This window comes from Squalius cephalus (genome assembly GCF_949319135.1).
Source record: "Squalius cephalus genome assembly, chromosome: 8".
Taxonomy (NCBI): domain Eukaryota; kingdom Metazoa; phylum Chordata; class Actinopteri; order Cypriniformes; family Leuciscidae; genus Squalius; species Squalius cephalus.
This window is the reverse complement of record NC_137129.1, coordinates 43,086,047-43,107,019: the sequence shown is the minus strand read 5'-3', so window position 1 is coordinate 43,107,019 and position 20,973 is coordinate 43,086,047. Positions and strand designations below refer to the sequence as shown.

General features: G+C 36.0%; 1 protein-coding gene across 1 annotated transcript in view; it reads right to left on the bottom strand.

Moving 5' to 3' along the window:
* The window catches only part of LOC307163769 (uncharacterized protein), a 129,539-nt gene that overhangs the window by 58,023 nt on the left and 50,543 nt on the right, over window positions 1-20,973 (bottom strand). The window lies entirely within an intron of this gene.

Sequence of the window (20,973 nt, the reverse complement as noted above, 5' to 3'; positions counted from 1 at the left end):
TTACAAACTGGACATCACACACTAGACTTTGTACATTGTTCCAAGCACAACACACTCAGGTGGAAACACGTCCCTCGTTACTAGATACACAACATATGAAAACAATGCGTTCTAAAATTATCTCAAAATATAAAACACGTTTGACCTCCTCCAACTGGATATAATTATTCCCTGATTAAGCTAATAAAATCTGTCTGTGCCAGTCATACACTATGAGATTTTCTGTGAGATTTCTCAGCTCAAACCTGCAGCTTGGCTCGGACTTCAGCAACTACGACATTGTGTCAATTATTATTATTATTATTATTTTTTTACCTAACTTAAAAACAAATAAGGAAACCTATCACATTCAACTTTTTAAGTTAACTCAACTAATCTGCTCCAATTAAAGTCAACTTAAATACTTTGTTCATCTAATAAATAACAGGTAGTCTTATGAACTTAAAATTTCTTGTCAAGGCAACTACAGATTGTTTAGCATTTAGCTGCAAACAGCTGCAATCCTTGTGCTTTCATCTCCATGTCTGATTTCCAAAGAAAACTACATGAAATGAACATTACCACAGTGATAACCACAGCAGCCGCAGCATTAATTAAGCCAGTAAATGCAAAGCAATAATCATTTTTTAACAATAGTTTACTTTTTTTTTTTTTCATGCCGCAATGCATGCTGGGAAATGACACAAAATTGTTGAACTCAAAATTGTTTGTCCACATAACTCCATTGGAAAGTTGGACAACATTTAAACTTAAGTAAGGTCAAACTTGAGGTCAAGGTTAAGTAAGGTCATAAGTAGCCTAAGGTCAACAAAACATTTGTTAGCAACATGTTTAGAGTATTCTTATTTAGTTCATGCAAGATAATAAACTGACTTTGTTCAGGCTACTTTTGTACATTTGTTTGAAGAACATTTTGCAACTTTTACACCGCGACAGATTCATAAAGCAGTAAATGAGCTGAAATCTGCTGCTAACTGAAATGATTCAGGATCTTGTTCTGTTTGATGTTTTAGTTCTAGATTGGTTTATTTGCATTATTTCACTTTAATGAAAAAAAAAAAGAAAGAAAAAAAAAAATGGTGTAAGCTGTAAAAGTTATTATGCAATCCAGTAACACTCAAAACATTGTCATCGTATTTTAGTATAGAGAATTTTTGGCAACTAATGTTGCTGTTTTTTAACCATAATTGTAATCACAAATCATGCATAAATATTAAGACTTCAAAAGTCAGAAATATGAGATAAAAAGTTGGAATTATGATTTGAAAAGTCAAAATTATGACTCTAACGTGTACAGTTATGCCATAAGTAAAAATGACTCAATGTTACGTCAGCTGCGGTGCCCTTATGTTCCAGCAGATGCGGCCTCGTCCCTCACTCTCTCCATAGACAATGCTCAACATTAGTTTACTGGTTTCAGTCTTGTTAATCATATCATTACCCTGTCTATTTAAATGCATCATCTCCCTGTTCTCTGTGTTCCTGTGCCCTGTCATTGTTTGGACTGATTACCCTTGTGATTTTGACCACTGCCTGTTATACGGATTATGATCTTGGATTTCCCCGTTAAAAACTGCATTTGGATTCTCAACCTTTGGATGCAATCAGGAATAATAAGTCCAGGCAGAGAGTTATGGGAAATGTAGTTTTATCAGGGAATGACAATAGTCCGGGGTGGAGTGCCCTCTGGTGGTAATGATGGTCTCACTGGTAATCGTGACAGACTGGTATGGACTATTGGACTTTGAATTATACTATTTATACTGATTATAAACTGCATTTGGATCCTCACTCTCTGCTGAATTCTGTGTTTCCACCACCGAATCATTATGTATATGCAAATTATAGACCAATTTCCAACCTGCCATTTCTATCTAAAATTCACCAAAAATCTGTCTTTATACAGTTGCTGAATTACTTGCACACTCATTCCATCTCTGACATTTTTCAGTCTGGCTGAACCCTTCACAACACTGAGTCTGCTCTTTTAAAAGTTTTTAATGATATTTTAATGACTACAGGTGCTGAAGACACTATGATGGCTTTAGTGCTATTATAGACTTGAGCTTGGCTTTTGACTTTGTAGATCACAGGATTCTTTCATCTCGGCTGGAACGTGTGATTGGTATCACAGGTACGGTACTCAAACGGTCCCAGTCATTCTTATCTAGGCCTAATAGAAGTTTTTCAGTTAGCTTTGGTGCTCATTTATCCTCGGCAGGGATAGATATTCTCATTATACATGCTACGCTTGGGATCAATTATGAGTAAGGTTAATGTGTCGTACCTCTGTTATGCTGATGACATCCAACTCTACATACCTGTAAAACATAAAGAAAACAACAGTTTCGAAGTCAATATGACTATGATGAAGAAATCTTGATCACAGTCACAGGTGAGAGAAGCTCAGTGGATATGTGGAAATATTATTATTTTTAAACATTTGGATAGCTGAACACTAACGCGTAATGACAAAACAGACACAGCTTACTTTTCAAGCAATTTTTCAGAATATTTAAAAAAGTTTGAGGCATGGTAAATAAATATAGCTAATATTGTGTTTTTGAAAGATAAAAAAAAAAAAAAACAAATGTAGCGCATAAGTCTAATTTTAGCATTACATCCAGAAAAAGGCTAATAAAGTAAAATGTTTACAAAAAAAAACAAAACATAGCTATAGGCCAGGCTATTTTAGTTCACTCCACAACAAGTTTTTTTAAATTTAAAGGAGACATATCATGCTTTTAAATCGTTCCTTTTAACATATAAATCATACATTTGTAGTCTATATAAAGCGGTACTGCAATGCTTGGGTCTGAATTCCTCATTATTATAGCTCCACAGGCCCCTTTTCTACCCCATTTCTGATGTGCGTCTGAGAGCAACTCGTTTTGGTGCGGTCTCTTTAAATACAATTGAGACACTTCATACCCCGCCCCCTCTCCAGGTTGCAGAGGTTCAACTCCACCCCGTTCGGCCATTTTTGTAGTTTGATAGCAGAGATACGATTATAGCGGCACAGAAACTTTTTATTCACACGTTATTAACAAAATGTCAACAACGGAAGACTTGTCCAGCCAGCCTTACATGTTCGAGCCAGAGTCGGAGCCGGAGCGAGATGAAAATGAAGACGACGAACCTGCAGAACAACGTCTTCATACGGATGTATAGCAATGGTGTGTTACTGTATTTACACATGAAACTTTGGTCTTCCGACGTTTTACCACCGTGTCGATTTATTTGGATTAATATGTGCGAGGGAGAGAGAGCAAGACAGCGTCTAGTTTGGAGACGGTGAAGTCTTGTTTACACTTTCGCCTGCTCCGAAGAGAGAGAGAGTGCGTGCGCGCGACCAGGTCTCTCTCTCTCTGCTCGTTCTTTCAGTTAAACATGCGCCCTGTCACAAGCGCAGCAGTTCATCTACATTAGTCGGTGTAATGAAAACGTGTGGGTTACTACGTCCAACATCCGAACATTTTAACTTACCCTCTCGTAACTTCTGCATCTTTTAGCTTGGACTACAAAATTGCAGCGATAAATTAAAATGGCGGATTGCTCGAAGTGTTGGGCCGGAAGTCAATGTCCTTATTTGGCAGTTCCGCTGCAAATACTGTGACGTAATAGTTCACAAAACGTCATAGATAACAGAAAAATCGGAACAGGTTGAAAAATAAGGCCAAAACAGAATATAAAGATATCAACGAAGCACCTGAAGAGAATAATTTCAACTTTTCTGTACTTCTAAACACTCAAAATATACAACAAAATGCATTTAAGGGCTAAAAAAGTGGATTTAGCATGATATGTCCCCTTTAACGTTAGGCTATTCAAAATACAAGTAGCGTCCCAGCAAACATTGGTCCGACGGCAACGTCGTGTCCCTGGCCAAAAATAGTCGCGGTATGACGGCATAAATCTGTAAAAATATGTAACACAGAACATTTCCTAAAAATGCATTCAGATACATTTGTACATGTCTACAGTTATCTGGGGTTGCATGTATAATTGTTATTTTGACTTTTAGCTACGTGTAGTTCAATAGTGTATTGGGTGAGAGGACGTCACCTGGCGACGTCTTTTACACGTGCATTTAAAGTCCATCATGACCCTCCATCATGGAATCCTTGTGAAATATGCACAAGCTGTGCTTAATCCTTGCATGGTTAATACTGCAAAAATTAATTTAATTGCCCAAGTAGTTTTTAAGAGGTTGTGAAGACGTCCACTGACGTCTTTTACACGTCTAGTCAAGCAAGAGAGAAAAAAAACAGGAATTATCTTTATGAAATACGGGAATTGTATACAAAGTAAATATATTTACTTTATCTTGTTTAAATAAATTATAATCACACAGTTCCCAGTGTGGTTAAGTGAATGCAAAGCCTGCATTCTAGTCATTATTTCAACCTGTAGCCTACCTGATACGTTGTGTTTTTTTATTTTTTTATGGAATGTATGCATATACATGTAAAACAGAAATATATCTGGTCACCATTTATGTCTGAGTTGGATGTAATTGCCAAAACTGTGCTGCCAAGATGTAACAAAAGATCTCCCGACATTACCAAATCCCGCGATAGGTTAGATTATCTCACGAGATGTTAACGCGTTTTCCCCATAGACTCACTCCGGAACACTGAAGTTTGAACAACCACGGAGAGAGGAGGAATTGAGGCCCATATTATTAGAAATCTACTGTTGGGTACGTACATTTTGTATTATTATATTAACGTGCTAGAGTTTTACTTGTTTGACATGAATGAACCGAAAGAAATGATGCCCACATTGTCAACTGAAATTGGCTAACTGAGTTTGGCTAAAATTAGCTAGTAGGCTAAAAGTTAATTTGAACTTATACAACGGTATACCATAGTATAAAGTATGTTTAATGATACAGTCAAAGTTATTACTGTAACTTATTAATGTAGCCTTTTGAGAGTTTCTTTCAGAAAGTAAATTATCTGAAGTAGAATGAAATTAGCTGGATTTGAACATGTATGTTTTCAGTAACTGCTTTAAAAATATTTAGTAATTTTAGAATAGCTAAACATGTCTATTCAGGGGACATCACAGCCCACCTGTCTTTATCAGAAATGTCCTGTTCACTTTCTCACTGTTACACACCTAGTTAAGGGTCTTTCTCAAGGGCACCACAGTGGTATTGAAGAGGCAGGGGACAAATGCTGTTTTGAATTTAGCTGAAGACCATACAAATATTTTGAAAATAAGTGCATGTCATTTACCTCAAATTTTTAATTTTCATTTATTTTAAAAAGAAATATATTCTCTTCCCTTAGATGCTGTGAAGAGGTGGAGCCCACATGCTACAGACACTGAAATTGATGCAGCAATGGCAGAACACCTGAAACACGCTCCAGGAAGAGCTGGGGGTGGTGGATACAAAAAATTAGCCAAACAATGTGTTTAAGGGATAGTTCACCCAAAAATGAAAATTGTCATCATTTACTCAACCTCATGTTTCAAACCTGTATACCTTTCTATGCTAAACACAAAGATATTTAGAAGAATGTTTGTAACCAAGCAGATGTCGCTTCCCATTAATAATAATTTTTTCTCCAATAATGGTAGTCAGTGGATGCTCTATTTGCTTGGTTACAAACATTCTTCAAAATATCTTCTTTTGTGTTCAGCAGAAGAAAGAAACTCATACAGGTTTGGAATTTGGTGAGTAAATTACATAATTTTCATTTTTGGGTGAACTATCTTTATATAATAATTCAGTATTTTGCTATTGGTATTTAGTTTGGTTAACAAATCGAGAGCTTAGAATTATAAGGTTCTATCTCCGTTTATTGTAGTTTATTGAGGATCAAAGTTTTTAAACTCGGTTTATGTTTTGTGAGATGGAACCTTTTATTTTATTAATAACTACTAACAAAATATTTTTTTTACAAAAATAACACCACACAGGCATTAATAAACACCTAATGAATCAGACTGTCAAAAACTCAATTTCGACCAAAAGTGGAGATATAACCTTATAATTCTAAGCTCACGAAATGTTAAACATTGAAAAAAATAAAGAGAAATTTTGGCTGTTCAAGATCAATAAAATGTTGTGCTTAATCAGAACATGCTTCTTTTTTGCTTATGTCCACAAATAATGTGTTATTGTTTTTGATGTCCACGTGATTAAAACGTTTTATTGACGTTCAGGTCTGACTGGACCAATTTTGGACCTTTTTTAGAACCTTTGTCAAGATATAGGCTAAACCTCAAGACTTGATTGTCTTTCACGATGTTACACAATAGGTGTGTGATTATTTTATATGCAGGCTTATACACTTAAATTATGCAGCAACACATTTAAACACATATGACGACGCATTTAGACGTCCAGGGACGCGCAGAAGAGACGTGGAATTCACGGCCAGAAAAGACGTGGAATTCACGGCCAGAAAAGACGTCGGTTCAACTTCCATTTTGGAACTATTTTTCAACCATGACGGGACGTCTCGGACGGACGTCTTTTCAACGGTCATTAAACGTCCAAATGTTTGCTGGGTAATTGGTCGATATTATGTATACTTTCGGTAAGTTGTGCTGCATCTTTAAATAAAAAAGTAACAGATGATCGGTTCACGTGCACTTGAACTGAGGCGCTCAGCGATCTGTCACGTCACATTTACAAGCGCCAAACGTATTTTTGTCTGAATTTCGTAATAAAATTGACGGAATCTAAGAGCTGAGAATTAGTTTCATATTAAAAGTAGGTTACCTCTTTGCTCCGCAATTTTTCTGTGCGTGAGAAAATGGATGTGTGGCGTGAGAGCGTGTGTTTCCATACCCTTCAAATTGCGCAAATTGAAATTGCGAATTGAAAATACGCACAATGGAAACACGTCAATTTCGCAAAAACTCCTGTTTATCGCAAAAAAGTTTTTACGCTCGCATGAGGTGGTTTTTCAGGCAATTCGAAAAAGGAATATTTCGCAAAACTGCAATGGAAACAGTTTTTGCGCATTTACAGTCACCTGACTTAGAAGACGCGGTGTGTTTGAGGTCCATGTATAGCTACGCAAATAATAATAATTTTACATTATTTTATTATAACATTTAATAGGCTATATTTAGAATACGCTTTTATGCAAAAAAGGAACCAAGCTGAGTGTGGAGCGCGCACTGCATGACACGGAGGCGCGAGCGCGAACACTTGCATTTTTTTTCCTATCAACAGTGGAAACAACTTAAAATACTCTATCATTTCTGGTCATACAGAAAATAATAATAGGCTACATTATTCTCAACTACTTTTATTTGTGTAAACTCACAATAACAAGAAAACGTTGTGCTTTTGTAAAATAAAAGAAAACAATCAGACGCACTTTCATGATCTCCGTAAACTGGAGCGCGAGAACTGAAACAAAATATAGCCTATGTAGGCTAAAGCTTGAAATGTCCACTTTAAAACTAACAAATTCGAATCGAAGGCTAATTCTGATTATGTACTCCGTCTGCTTAACAGCGGAGATGGAGATGTGATTTTAGCCAAAACAATAGTTTAATATTAATGGCTCTTCTCATTCAGCACTGCGGGAAAAACATCAATTCCAGGTTCTGGTAACACTTTATATTACGACCCGCAAACAACTGCATAAGTAAACCGAAATTACGGTGTACGTTTCTGTAATTATAGTGTACTTCCGTGTAGGTATAAGGGAACAAAATGTTAATTTTTGGGTAATAAAGGGGTACAACCAGAGATATAGGCTACAAGCAAATTATTTATAATGTAATTATTTTAAAACTAACAGGTACCTATTCTGTTAATATATTCCAGGCAAAAATTGTACGTCTGTTGTATATAAAAGTTTTTATCACATTTCTAGCAAAATATGTTCTTGTGCAATGTAGTTACAAGGTAATTTTGACATCTGTGGGTTGTAAATTAAACTTTTTGGCAATGGGTAACACTTTATATTACGACCCGCAAACAACTGCGTAAGTAAACCGAAATTACGGTGTACGTTTCTGTAATTATAGTGTACTTCCGTGTAGGTATAAGGGAACAATATGTTAATTTTTGGGTAATAAAGGGGTACAACCAGAGATATAGGCTACAAGCAAATTATTTATAATGTAATTATTTTAAAACTAACAGGTACCTATTCTGTTAATATATTCCAGGCAAAAATTGTACGTCTGTTGTATATAAAAGTTTTTATCACATTTCTAGCAAAATATGTTCTTGTGCAATGTAGTTACAAGGTAATTTTGACATCTGTGGGTTGTAAATTAAACTTTTTGGCAATGGGTAACACTTTATATTACGACCCGCAAACAACTGCGTAAGTAAACCGAAATTACGGTGTACGTTTCTGTAATTATAGTGTACTTCCGTGTAGGTATAAGGGAACAATATGTTAATTTTTGGGTAATAAAGGGGTAACAAGCAGATATACAACCTGCAAAGAACTTCGGAAGTAAACCGAAATTACGGTGTATGTTTCTGTAATTATAGTGTACCTCCGTGTAGGTATAAGGGAACAATATGTTAAGTTTTGGGTAATAAAGGGGTACAACCAGAGATATAGGCTACAAGCAAATTATTTATAATGTAATTATTTTAAAACTAACAGGTACCTATTCTGTTAATATATTCCAGGCAAAAATTGTACGTCTGTTGTATATAAAAGTTTTTATCACATTTCTAGCAAAATATGTTCTTGTGCAATGTAGTTACAAGGTAATTTTGACATCTGTGGGTTGTAAATTAAACTTTTTGGCAATGGGTAACACTTTATATTACGACCCGCAAACAACTGCGTAAGTAAACCGAAATTACGGTGTACGTTTCTGTAATTATAGTGTACTTCCGTGTAGGTATAAGGGAACAATATGTTAATTTTTGGGTAATAAAGGGGTAACAAGCAGATATACAACCTGCAAAGAACTTCGTAAGTAAGCCGAAATTACGGTGTACGTTTCTGTAATTATAGTGTACCTCCGTGTAGGTATAAGGGAACAAGCAGATATACAACCTGCAAAGAACTTCGTAAGTAAGCCGAAATTACGGTGTACGTTTCTGTAATTATAGTGTACCTCCGTGTAGGTATAAGGGAACAATATGTTAAGTTTTGGGTAATAAAGGGGTACAACCAGAGATATAGGCTACAAGCAAATTCTTTATAATGTAATTATTTTAAAGCTAACAGGTACCTATTCTGTTAATATATTCCAGGCAAAAATTGTACGTCTGTTGTATATAAAAGTTTTTATCACATTTCTAGCAAAATATGTTCTTGTGCAATGTAGTTACAGGGTAATTTTGACATCTGTGGGTTGTAAATTAAACTTTTTGGCAATGTTATTTATTGGCTTTTCTTACTAAACTACTTAACGTTAAGCCAAAAAAATTGTTTTTGCTATGATTTTAATTTAAAACGTACCATGTAGTACTTATACTTACCTTATTACATTGTATTGCAATGACACTTACATGTCAGGGCAAATATACTGTGTAATTAAACGTTTTTTTGTTTTGTTTTTTTAATAAGAGTAGCCTACCTTTCTCTGTAATTACTGTGCAAATAGTGTTGTTTCATATTGTTACATAGTAAGTAGTGTTTGTTACCCGTTTCAACTGTGTATTTACAGGGTAAGTGTAACTCCTGCGGGCTGTAAATTAAAGTGGCGCTTGTTACCCCCTTGTTCTGTGTAGTTACAGGGTAAGTGTAACTCCTGCGGGCTGTAAATTAAAGTGGCGCTTGTTACCCCCTTGTTCTGTGTATTTACAGGGTAAGTGCAACTCCTGCGGGCTGTAAATTAAAGTGGCGCTTGTTACCCCCTTGTTCTGTGTATTTACAGGGTAAGTGCAACTCCTGCGGGCTGTAAATTAAAGTGGCGCTTGTTACCCCCTTGTTCTGTGTATTTACAGGGTAAGTGCAACTCCTGCGGGCTGTAAATTAAAGTGGCGCTTGTTACCCCCTTGTTCTGTGTAGTTACAGGGTAAGTGTAACTCCTGCGGGCTGTAAATTAAAGTGGCGCTTGTTACCCACTTGTTCTGTGTAGTTACAGGGTAAGTGCAACTCCTGCGGGCTGTAAATTAAAGTGGAGCTTGTTACCCCCTTGTTCTGTGTAGTTACAGGGTAAGTGTAACTCCTGCGGGCTGTAAATTAAAGTGGAGCTTGTTACCCCCTTGTTCTGTGTATTTACAGGGTAAGTGTAACTCCTGCGGGCTGTAAATTAAAGTGGTGCTTGTTACCCCCTTGTTCTGTGTAGTTACAGGGTAAGTGCAGTAAATATACAATAAAGGATCCAATTTAATTTCTGACTTTTATTTTACAAAAAAATGTCAAAACACTTTTTCATCTTAATAAAACATTGTCTTTTCTACAGTATACTCAAACAACAAAGTAACACATTATACCCCCCCACACTTATTTGCTTCTCTTGCTTTTCTTCTTCTTTCTTTTCTTGCTCTTCTTTTTCTGAACTTCCACTGGGGACTCTGAAGTTGAGGAGTTGATGGAGTCCCATTGGTCTTGCTGCACTGCAAAAATATGAATATACAGTATATGCTCTTAGCAAGCTACACCTTCAATTTTAAGTTGTCGAACAATCCTCCACTCTAAACATTTTGTGCCACCTGATATTACTGTAGTAACTGTAATTTTGAAGAAAACACATTTTGGTGAAGTTTGAGTCAGATCATGGGGGGGGGTTGTGATATTTTATAGTGATACTGACTGACTGTAGTGCAGCAGAAAATGTTTTTTAAAAAGGCATATTTGTTCTGACAGCAAAAAAAAAAAAAAAAAAAAAGCATGAAAAACAAACCTGAGGGCTGTGGCAATAGTTCAATAGTTTGGATTGAGCTGATCAACAAACGGACAGAGAACTACGTCATCACGTTGAAAGGTCACGCCTGCGCCGGCCGAAGTACCGCCCCACTGTTTACAATGCGACCGTACGTACGTAGGAGGATAATTAAAATAGTATTGTTTGCGATTATATAGAAATAGTATTCAGTGAATATGAATATGAATAGTATATGAATAACATTCTGATGAATATGAATAGTAGTTTAAATAGTAGGCCTATTGCCGGCGCAGGCGTGACCTTTCAACGTGATGACGTAGTTCCATGTTCGTTTGTTGATCAGCTCAATCCGAACTATTGAAGGTAAAAAGTCTATAAATTATATATTCCTCTTTTTTTTTTAAATGACCTATCGTTTCGCTAGATAACAACCTATTCTTCAGCTGTGATCGCGTACAGCCCGTTTAAACACTTAAAAGACTTTTGAAACTGCATTGATTTGGACTTAACGATGGTGATCAATGAAGTCCGTTGTAAATTTTCATTTTGGGGTGAACTAATCCTTTAACAAGTGCATTTATAATGTACAGTACCAGTGATGTTTAGTTCTTCAATCTGATGTTTTAAAAAATAGGAAAGTGGTCACAAGTATAAGCCCTGGAGTAGGGCAGGAGTAAAATTTTAAACGTCTAACCTTTCTTTCTTTCAAAGATAAGATTATCACTCTTAAAGCAGAGATCACCTTGCTCTAAGATGAGTGTGATTTTTTGAAAAAGGAAATTGAAAAGATGAAGTCTGCTGTCCCATCTGCAATGACACAAAGATATGCTGTTCCTATAGTGCCACAGCCCTCATGTTTGTGTTTCATGCTTTTTTGTTTTTTTGTTGCTGTCAGAACAACTATGCCTTTTTTAAAAACATTTTCTGCTGCACTACAGTCATTATCACTATAAAATATCACAACCCCCCCCCATGATCTGACTCAAACTTCACCAAAATGTGTTTTCTTCAAAATTACAGTTACTACAGTAATATCAGGTGGCACAAAATGTTTAGAGTGGAGGATTGTTCGACAACTTAAAATTGAAGGTGTAGCTTGCTAAGAGCATATACTGTATATTCATATTTTTGCAGTGCAGCAAGACCAATGGGACTCCATTAACTCCTCAACTTCAGAGTCCCCAGTGGAAGTTCAGAAAAAGAAGAGCAAGAAAAGAAAGAAGAAGAAAAGCAAGAGCAGCAAATAAGTGTGTGTTTGTGTGTGTGTGTGTGTGTGTGTGTGGGGGGGGTATAATGTGTTACTTTGTTGTTTGAGTATACTGTAGAAAAGACAATGTTTTATTAAGATGAAAAAGTTTTTTGAAATGTTTTTGTAAAATAAAAGTCAGAAATTAAATTGGATCCTTTATTGTATATTTATTGCACTTACCCTGTAACTACACAGAACAAGGGGGTAACAAGCTCCACTTTAATTTACAGCCCGCAGGAGTTACACTTACCCTGTAACTACACAGAACAAGTGGGTAACAAGCGCCACTTTAATTTACAGCCCGCAGGAGTTACACTTACCCTGTAACTATACAGAACAAGGGGATAACAAGCGCCACTTTAATTTACAGCTCGCAGGAGTTACACTTACCCTGTAACTACACAGAACAAGGGGGTAACAAGCTCCACTTTAATTTACAGCCCGCAGGAGTTACACTTACCCTGTAAATACACAGAACAAGGGGGTAACAAGTGCCACTTTAATTTACAGCCCGCAGGAGTTACACTTACCCTGTAAATACACAGTTGAAACGGGTAACAAACACTACTTACTATGTAACAATACGAAACAACACTATTTGCACAGTAATTACAGAGAAAGGTAGGCTACTCTTATAAAAAAAAATTAAAAAAATGTTTAATTACACAGTATATTTGCCCTGACATGTAAGTGTCATTGCAATACAATGTGATAAGGTAAGTAAGTACTACATGGTACGTTCTAAATTAAAGTCATAGCAGAAAAACATTTTTTTGGGCTAAACGTTAAGTAGTTTAGTAAGAAAAGCCAATAAATAGCATTGCCAATGTTTTTCGAAATCAGCTGTTTATAAAATTGTTTCAGATTAAATTTTTATCATACTGTGCTTACATACAGCCATATATATATATATATATATATATATATATATATATATATATATATATATATAATATATATTTAATTTACAACCCACAGATGTCAAAATTACCCTGTAACTACATTGCACAAGAACATGTTTTTCCAGAAATGTGATAAAAACTTTTATATACAACAGACGTACAATTTTTGCCTGGAATATATGAACAGAATAGGTACCTGTTAGTTTTAAAATAATTACATTATAAATAATTTGCTTGTATATCTGGTTGTACCCCTTTATTACCCAAAACTTAACATATTGTTCCCTTATACCTACACGGAGGTACACTATAATTACAGAAACGTACACCGTAATTTCGGTTTACTTACGAAGTTCTTTGCAGGTTGTATATCTGCTTGTTACCCCTTTATTACCCAAAAATTAACATATTGTTCCCTTATACCTACACGGAAGTACACTATAATTACAGAAACGTACACCGTAATTTCGGTTTACTTACGCAGTTGTTTGCGGGTCGTAATATAAAGTGTTACCTAATAAGGGGGCAAAAAGTCATAAACAAAAATCTGAAAATTCGTCGATATTTACTTTTTTGCGCAGCAGTTGGTGTAGCCAGTTCAAAAAATTTTTGGTGTTTAACTTTGCGTTTTAAAAAGACAACAACCGTTCATTTTTCGTTTTTCAATTACGGGTTAAAAAAGGAAAAACGAATGGACACAAAAGTAGCCTACATAGATCGTTTTGGACAGAATACGAGACAGAGTTCTTTATTAAATTAATAAAAGAAACAATAATTAGCCTATAGGAATACTGGATTCTAGCCTAAATCTCAAAGAAATGCCACAATCAAAACCTCAGAGCAGAAATGAGGGCGAAACACCCAGAAACTCCTTAGGCTATATGTGTCGTTCGCAGTATAAGGGTCTTTCCCTGCCATTAATGCTTGGATAACACGCCACGTCTCATTCCATTAATAATAATAATGGGGTGGCTGTGATATTATATAAACCAACGTCCGTTGCCGTGATTTTTGGAATGACTTATCGCGAGAGAAAAAAGGACGTTTTAGTCGCATAACATCGGTTAATGGAAACGCCGTCATTTCGCAATAGTTTTTTATCGATATTTAGATAATAGCGCAAAACATTTGCGCAAATCTGTAATGGAAACGCGGCTAATTGCGTGAGTCTCACGCTCAATGCTTGAGAGTTGGCAGCCTTGTTAACACGTGCAAGCACACTTATCAATGAACTTGATACATGTTGCAGAAATGTTTTATCCATGCCTTCAACTTGCTTGTGCAAAATTCAATTCAATTCAATTCGTCTTTTCTGAGTCGATCTCATTTGATTCATTTGAATTTTGAGACTTTCATTTTGCTGTTTTTAAGCATTTCACAAGTCACCCACACACAAACAATGAATAGGCATGGTGCTAATTATTAATGTGTGCACAACTACCCATCTATTTGACAAATTCACAAATGTGCATCACTACATTGATTTAAACTAATACAATACAACTTGTGTTTCGCCTTGCACGATCCACACACACTGTCTGAGAAAACCTGCTACCACTACATGGCAGTATTCTGCTAAAACCATACTGTCTATGGCTAAAACAGACAACGGCAGCGTAATCAAGCGTTCTTCCCCATTTAAAGGAGACATATCATGCTTTTAAATTGTTCCTTTTTACATATAAATCATACATTTGTGGTCTATATAAAGCAGAACTGCAATGCTTGGGTCTGAATTCCTCATTATTATAGCTCTACGGGCCCCTTTTTTACCCCTTTTCTGAGGTGCTTCTGAGATCAACTCGTTTTGGTGCGGTCTCTTTAAATACAACTGAGACACTTCATACCCCGCCCCCTCTCCAGTTTGCAGAGGTGACACTCCACCCCGTTCGGCCATTTTTGTAGTCTGATAGCAGAGATAGGATTATCTTGCGGCACAGAAACTTTTTATTCACACGTTATTAACAAAATGTCAACAACGGAAGACTTGTCCAGCCAGCATTACATGTTCGAGCCAGAGTCGGAGCCGGAGCGAGATGAAAATGAAGACGACGAACCTGCAGAACAACGTCTTCATATGGATGTATCGCAATGGTGTGTTACTGTATTTATACATGAAACTTTGGTCTTCCGACCTTTTACCACCGTGTCGATTTATTTTGATTAATATGTGCGAGGGAGAGAGAGCAAGACAGCGTCTTGTTTACACTTTCGCCGGGCTCCGAGAGAGAGTGCGTGCGCGCGCGAGACCGGGTCTCTCTCTCTCTCTCTCTCTGCTCGTTCTTTCAGTTAAACATGCGCCACAAGCGCGGCAGTTCATCTACATTAGACGGTGTAATGAAGCGTGTGGGTTACTACGTCCAACAACCGATCATTTTAACTTACCCTCTCGTAACTTCTGCATCCTTTAGCTTGGACTACAAAATTGCAGCGAGAAATAATAATGGCGGATCGCTCGAAGTGTTGGGCCGGGAGTCGATGTCCTTATTTGGCAGTTCCACTGCAAATACTGTGACGTGATAGTTCACGAAACGTCATAGATAACAGAAAAATCGGAACAGGTTGAAAAATATGACCAAAACAGAATATAAAGATATCAACGAAGCACCTGAAGAGAATAATTTCATCTTTTCTGTACTTCTAAACACTCCAAATATACAACAAATTGCATTTAAGGGCTAAAAAAGTGCATTTAGCATGATATGTCCCCTTTAAGACGCTTAATGAGAGTGATATTGAAGCACCAAAATTAGTACACAATATTGGCCTACCTTATTAATAAAGCATACTTTATAGAGGCAAACAGATTACATCAGATTATGAACAACACCCATAGAAAACCATTATAAAACAGCTAATGTGCAATCGCGCGTTGCATGTTCAATAAGGTGTATTGACTACTGAGTGTCACCCCCTTTTTGAGAATGGACATTAAAATGCACTATTCATGCTTAAATGGTTGTAATTCAAGAATGCTTTGGAGTATAGACCCAAGTTTGGTCTTGTTTTAAAGGGAAAAAAATGCAGATTATTACTGAGGTGAAAGCACTTCAAAAAATTAAAGTATGAAAAAGTTATGGAAGTTTAAATTTACATTAAATCAAATATAATTTATTTAATATTTTTCTTTTATGTAAAATATATATTTTACAAAATATGTTTTACAAAAAAATTACTATAAAATCAAAGCCATATATCTAGCCAAGTTGTGTTCCAAATTTGAAGTTGATATCACAAAAATTGAAGTTCCCATGAGATTTTGTTTAGGCGTATTACCAAAAATAGCCACCGGGTGTCATTGAATTCCATTGAATTTAACTGTATGCATTCTACCATAATAAATTAATACATTTCTGTCCAAATATCACTTCTGTCACAAAATATGGAACCTTGAGACTCAGACCTTTCTGACAATATGTGTTTTGTCAAGATTAGAAAATATTTTGATCATAAATTATGAAACATGACGACGCCCAAAAGGGGAGGAGCCTGATAAAATAATTTAGAGTACCGTTTCTATGGTAACACAATGTCCAATTTCAGAACAGTTTTCACAGGATGAATTCTGAGATCGTAAGCTTTCAAATGATACCTAATTTATGATAACTACTAAAATATGTGATGTAATAAAAAAGGCAATAAAAAAGATAATATTATATTTTAGAGGATAATATGTATATTATACTTTTTAGAGGATAATATTATTTTATAATTTTTTTTTATTGACAAATACTAGATTAAATGTTGTATTATGAACTTTTAGCATGAAAACCAAAGTTTCAGTTATTAAAAGTGTGTGCGTCGACTTTTTGTGACAAACGCCAGAAACGCCTGATATGATATCGATTTTTTGAGGTGTACTCTTGTCATAAATTCATCTATTACTGTTCCTGCATAAATTGTAACAAAAAACAATGCTGAAATATCTATTAAGGAGTCTTAGACCTTTCCAACAATATATAGTTTGTCATGATTAAATTAGGATTTAATTGTAATATAGTGAAGTAAACGTAGGCGTCCCGTATACGGGACGGTGACAGTTAAAGGGTTAAATATCACCGTCTTACTGCATTGACTTTAAGCTTTTTCTTTATGCTGTATGGGAGGAAAACTATAGCATAGCCTAAGAACCTACATGAACGCGACGCGTGGCGTTTCACGTTAATGGCATTTCCCTTCCTGAGTCTGTTAAAAAGAAAAAGCTTAATATGAAATTCTGCAGTTGCGTTTAACTTTGCATGTGTATGGGAGAGCGCAGTGAGTGAAGTAAGTTTTAAACGCACATTAAAAACTTTTCCCATATGGTTTGAATGATTCTGAGTTATTTCTTATAAATGAGATGATCTAGTTATCTAATTTCTGTCAGGTCCATTAAGTCAAGAACACAGACAATAAAAATAAAGAATTTTTATTGAATCGATTGCAAACAGGTTGATGTTCCTGAATTGAAATTTGGCGGTATGGCTCTGTTCAGGGAGTCCTCTGACCTTTCATGAGCACCATGAAATAGCAGAGAGTCAGAGGACAGCAGCAGCATAGGGAACGCTCACAGTTTAGGACTGTGAGAGCTAAAATATCCCCCTGTGAACAGAGCAGGCAACATGACAAAGCAAATGCCACGTTATGCATAAGGAGGAGCTGGGGAGGTGGCGGGCAGCAGAAGCGAGCAGCAAGCATGTATGATCAAACTGAATGTGCTTTAAATAGGGCGCCTTGTTTGAGCTTGGCCATTGAGCAGCGAGGGGAGTTAACCAGCTAATGCAGCTCAGCTGAAGCAGATCAGCTGACGGGACAGTGTTGTTAGCAAACAGCATTAGCAGCATCTTGACTACCTGGCCTGCCAGAACTAACGCTGACGCTCAATTTATATCTTAATATACATTTTTCTTAAAATAGCTTACTGATCTGGGGTGCGTTTCCCGAAAGCATCGTTGGCCAACTATGGTCGCAAGTTCATCGCAATGTCCATTGAACTCTATTGGTAACGACGGAACTTGCGACCATAGTTGGCCAACGATGCTTTCGGGAAACGCACCCCTGGACTAAAATGTAGGGTATGTGCACTTAATGTGGGCTTTATCACAGTCTATCTATCTTTACCAAGTTCTCTTTAACATGCATCTCATAAAGGTGTGTGTTTGCTTTAGCTACGTAAGGGAATGAAAATCTCTCTCTCTCTAAACTTTTATAAACTATAAACACCATCTCTTTTTTAACTGCATTCCAAAATAAATGACTTACAGAGACATACATGGACATGTTTTTAATGCCATTTCCAGTTTTCTCTGTACACTCCATCATCAGTATCCTAAAGACATCAAAGTGGCTTTTTCCAAAAGTGTTCCACCAACAAGTGTCTGTGCCATTTTCCTAGGAAGATCAGGGGCAAAATGATGCAATCCACACTCACCTGACATAAATTCTGGGCAGCACACACACACACACACACACACACACACACACACACACACACAGTGAGACAAGATCAAATTCACCATGGATGTCCCTTTTAATTTTTTTTATGTTTAATATTTTTATCAGTGAGCAGAAGCACTTTGACAGGAGGATAGAAAAACAGTTAAAGAAGAGAGGGGAGTCATCATAATTCATAAGTGTTAATAAATAAATAAAACAATTGTAAGCAACAATATTGTCTCTTTCTTATAAATGGCCCTTGGAATTTTAGAAAAGGGATAAATTGTGTTTGTCTTCATAAAATGCTGTAGGACACTGTTTTGTAGCTGTATGACGACCAATAGAGAATAGTACAGCAGATATTTCATCGAGGATCATATGATTACATGGTACTGTATGTCTAATGGGCTGAATAAGATTAATATCTAAATGTAACTTTATATAAATTCACAACAACATATTTCACTCAATCTCCTGTATTAAAACCTACAGTGAATATAACTATTCTACAGTAGGTCATATATCATTACTTGTCATCTGATCCAACTATGTGCCTATTATTAATTTTTTAATTCACAAAAACAAATATTCTTCTGTATTCTGAGAGAAGACAGTGAAGCCCAACTGAATATCTACAGATATTTTTATCCGCAGATCTACACTGTAACGTCGTTCACATTTAAATGAACTAAACCCACAAAATTGGTCAAAGTCTATGGACGGGACGGTTATTAATGTGTAAGTTTCGAGCGTCGATTTAATGATGTTATTTCGCAGTATATCCCCTACTCCACTACTGCAGCCGCCGCATACAGCCCAAACAAACTCTTTTGCATTATTTTCCTGTTATCTCTGTAAAGCTGAAACAATCTGTACTGTAAAAAGCTCTATATTAATAAAGGTATCTTGACTTGACTTGATTTATGAGCCCAAACACAGTCCAATACAGTAAATTAATGAGGACTGATAATAAGACATGAAACTCCATCAAGCATTCTTCTTCTTCTGTTTAGATCCACATACGGCTCCGCATGATGAAAACTATTCACACATACTCTTCATATTTCATTGTATATTTTACTAACAAAACAAAATAATATTTTCTGAACAGTGCAAAATATTAAAATATGTATTTTCATTCAAAAATATATACGAACAAAAATGTTTCTTACAAAAGTGGTTTAATTTAGTTTTTTTCACAACACATACTTGCAGATTCACAAAGAACAGTGCAGACGACACTCATTCTCATTCTCAGTCATCAGTTGACGGATTAAATAGAAACAATAATTGCTAGATCCTGATTTAGGAGTGGTTACTCTGGTACCAGAGCAGATATTTAAGGCTGCTTTACATTAAAAGTGCAGATTCAGTATCACACAGACTCCTGAGGTATGGACTGCAGCACAAACGTTCATACGCACTGAAAATTAAATATATATTGCAGAAACACGATTGATAGCAGATGATTTGTCTGATTTGTCTGATTTCTTCAAGTGGTTTTATTTACCATGTTTACTATGGTAATGGTTAGCACACAGTCTTTTGGCTCGTATGAATATCTCTGCCTTATACGGAGACCAGAATCCACATGGGATCACAGACAGAAGTTCTTCAAGCACTCGCTGCTGTCTCTGAGAGAGAGTTTAGAGGTATAAATGCTGTTAAAGTGTTTAATGCTGATGTTTCTGGTACATGGACTCATCCGCCGCTGTCTCAACACTTGAACTCAACACTTCTGGATTCCTGAACTCAGTCTTTTCCATCCTCGAGTAATCTCTGTGGAGACGTCTGTGTATCACGACACCAGTCAGAACCAGCAGAAACACAGTCAGTCCAACCAGCAGCATCCAGTGATCTACAGGTGAAGGAGAAAGAGAGGTTTTTTATTTTTTATTCCCTGTTTAACCCCTTAAGCCCTGAAGGCATTTTTAGAGTTGTATTGTCTGAGTGACTCACACTACAGTAAAGACTCGTAACTCCAAAACTATAGCAAGGAGAGTCTAAAGGTCGGTATCGTTTGATAGAACATTACATTATATTGATATAAATGACATTACATTTGGACATTCTCCTGCCAAGAAACTGCTGATAAAAGACAAAATATATATATACTTTTTATGATGATTTTGCATATCTTTCTTATTTGACATGAAATAACTCAGGAAGGAAATATGGTCAGAGGAAAAGTTTTTTTGGAGAAGTCCCTCTATGAGCTGCATCTGGATAAACTGTGGTGATTGGATTAAGGAATCAAAAGTTACAGCATCTGGAACCGAGATAGCCTTTTTGTTGAGTATTTGACGCCCCCTCATGGGCATTTTAAAATGGTTTCTCCAAGAAGAATATCTTGTCATAAAAGCAATAGATTATGTTTATTTTGGGCTCATTTTATTTGTAATAATATGCTGTAAAAATGAAGTACCATTTTCAACGATCTGTGAATGTTTCATGAGCTATATGATGTTTTTGACACATTGCAGTACATATTACAAAAAAAGTATTATGAAAAAAAGAAATTATATTTATCAGCAAATAACTCAGCAATACTTGGGAGTTTTTCAAATGACACCAATTTTGTGTTAATCAAGGCAATATTTCTGAAACATATGATAATGAATATTT